General features: G+C 38.7%; 1 protein-coding gene across 2 annotated transcripts in view; it reads left to right on the forward strand.

The window, feature by feature from the left end:
* Positions 1-2,500, forward strand: part of LOC122257389 (uncharacterized) — an 83,237-nt gene that overhangs the window by 26,401 nt on the left and 54,336 nt on the right. Inside the window, exon 2 of one of the 2 annotated variants that reach the window (XM_086532987.1) lies at positions 264-308. The exons of the other annotated variant lie outside the window; for it this stretch is intronic. The gene's annotated coding sequence lies outside the window, so the exon portion shown is untranslated. The remainder of the gene's footprint in view (positions 1-263; positions 309-2,500) is intronic. 2 annotated transcript variants of the gene reach the window in all.

The raw sequence follows: 2,500 nt of genomic DNA on the forward strand, positions 1-2,500 counted from the left end.
GTTGCTGTTGTTATTTTGTTTTTGATATCTTTGTTGTTGTTGTTGTTGTCGTTAATATGATAGTTGCGTTGTTGCCGTTGGTAATATTGTTTTGTTGTTATTGGTGGCACTGCTGCTTTTGCCGCTCTATTAATATCATTACTATTACTTTCTATTACTGTCGTTACCATTACTATTACCACAGCTAGTACTGTTATTATAAAGAGTGCTGTGGTCTTGCCCTTTTTCCTAGTCCAGTGCCTCACCCCCTTCCCTATTCACAGGCGATTTCTTCTCCCGTGGAAGGGTGAGAGGAGGACCGGAAACAGGTAAGAAAACAATTTTGATTCTCTGAGAAACAAACAGGTGAGAAGTGAAAGGAGATGAGTGAAGATGAAAGAGAATGTGATTATTTTTTTCCTCCAGAATAAAGGCTTCATTTTCCTTTTATTTTCCTGAATAAAGGCTTCATTTTCTTTTTTTTTCCTGAATAGAGGCTTCATTTTCCTTTTATTTTCCAGAATAAAGGCTTCTTTTTCCTTTTTTTCAGAATAAAGGCTTCTTTTTCCTATTTTTCCCAAAATAAAGGCTTCATTTTCCTAATTTTTTTCCCCAGAATAAAGGCTTCATTTTCCTTTTTTTTCCCCAGAATAAAGGCTTCATTTTCCTTTTCCCAATATCGTTTTCGTGAGTGTGGGACATCTGATCTACAGCTGAGGAGTTTGGTTTCACTCGAAGCAAGATTCGATCTCTGTTCGAAGTTGTGAAGCTTTTGAGGCTAAATGGGACGTTTTGGTGAATTTTCCAAAGATGTTTATACTGCATCTCGTTATTTCTCCTACTGTATGCCATGGATTCTTGTTTATATGTTTTAAGGGACTATTCATGTATATTGATATGTATCATACGCTGTTGTTAATGTTTTATTCATATATATCATATGATATATTATATATGTTGACTATTGTGTGTTATCATTCAGTGTATGTTATCATTTCGTCAACACTTAAAAAACACCCTGATAGAATATCTTTTGAAGAGGATCTTAACGAACCGTCAGACGCATTAAAGATTTCATTTGTTTGTTTGTTGTATTGTAATGCTCAAGGTCGTGATGCGTTAGTGATGTATACGCTGCGTGATCCCTGGAATGTAGCTGTGACTGGCCAGGTGTCTGCACGACGTTTGTTATACCCGTCTTGTAGTATGACGTCAAGGTTTTTTTTTTTTTTTTTTTTTTTATAGCAGGATAGGAAAGGTTGGAGGTTCGTGGAAGGAAGCTAGCTAGAGCGTCTGAAGAGAGAGAATGAAAATGAAGCAGTAGTAGATATAAAAGGGGTGGGGCAAACCCACTTGCTGCTTTTGTTTTATTTTGTTGTATTTATTTGTTTATTTATTTATTTATTTATTTTTTAACAATTTATGGACTGTTAGCATAATTGTGGTATGTTTTCCTTAGTCGTTATAGATTTGCTGCTGCATAGTCTGGATTTGGTGTTCCGTTATCGAGATATGGTGCAATTCTCTTCCACCAAGAGTGATCTTTTTCGTGAGGATTCGTGTGCTTTTCTTCTTCTGATGTTTGGATTTATATTCATTGGCGTGTTTGCTTGGTTGGTTCCATTATGTCATGGTCAGTTGAGGATTTCCTGGCAGTGTATTGTTCTCCTCTTGCCCCGTTTATGATGTTATTGAAGGCTTCTTCATTTATGTATTGCACCCTATATGCGCTCAGGTCAATCGTTTTGTTCCGGATGAGATCTGCGATGAATTTGTCATCGTGTGTTTCGTAATGATAATAGTTATACTTGATTAGCTTGGCCCGGATCAGTTGCTCAATTTCATTGTGTGTTGGATTCTTGGGGAGAATCCCGATGTTTGTATCATTTGCTCTTAGTCTTATCTCTGGGATTAGTCTGGGTTTGTTCGTCTTCGGTCGGACTGGCTCTTGGTGCTGGACTGGCGCCGGAAGTCTGTATTCTTCACCTCTCTCAGTTGCTCCTCCCTGCGTTATTTCCTCGCTCGCCGTTTTCTTCGCAGCCATTTCTTGTGTCGGCGAAGTTTCTCTGTTTCTTTTGTTATTTGTTTCGTGTTCCATGTCTTCAGTGTTTTCATTTGGCTCGGGTAATATCTTTTCAGATTCTTTTCCATGTGTGGTTTTCAATATGCCGAGTATTTGGTGGGCATCAATATTGTTTGGGTATTTGACCTTGGGTATATCATTCAGTGTATACATCTCGTCTATCGTCCTCTGGAAACTGCCTGGCTCGATAGTTTCTTTGATAGTTGCATAGATAATTGCACTCATGATGCTGGCAGCTGCAATTGGGGGTTGTGATTTAGCTATGGTATGCGAGCTAGTTTGAGCTTCTGGGCGGTTGGTTGAGGCTGCCCTTGCATAATTTGTTTGTTGTAACAGGGAGCGGTTTGTTCTCTGGCTTCGTAGTGTCTGTCTCTCTTGTTTCGTTCTTTCTTTGATTATTTCTTTTCGGATTGTACATTTTGCGGCCAAAGTGCGGTG

The sequence above is a fragment of the Penaeus japonicus genome, unplaced genomic scaffold (assembly GCF_977035675.1).
Source record: "Penaeus japonicus unplaced genomic scaffold, GWHDUDI00000001_assembly GWHDUDI00000003, whole genome shotgun sequence".
Classification (NCBI taxonomy): Eukaryota; Metazoa; Arthropoda; class Malacostraca; order Decapoda; family Penaeidae; genus Penaeus; species Penaeus japonicus.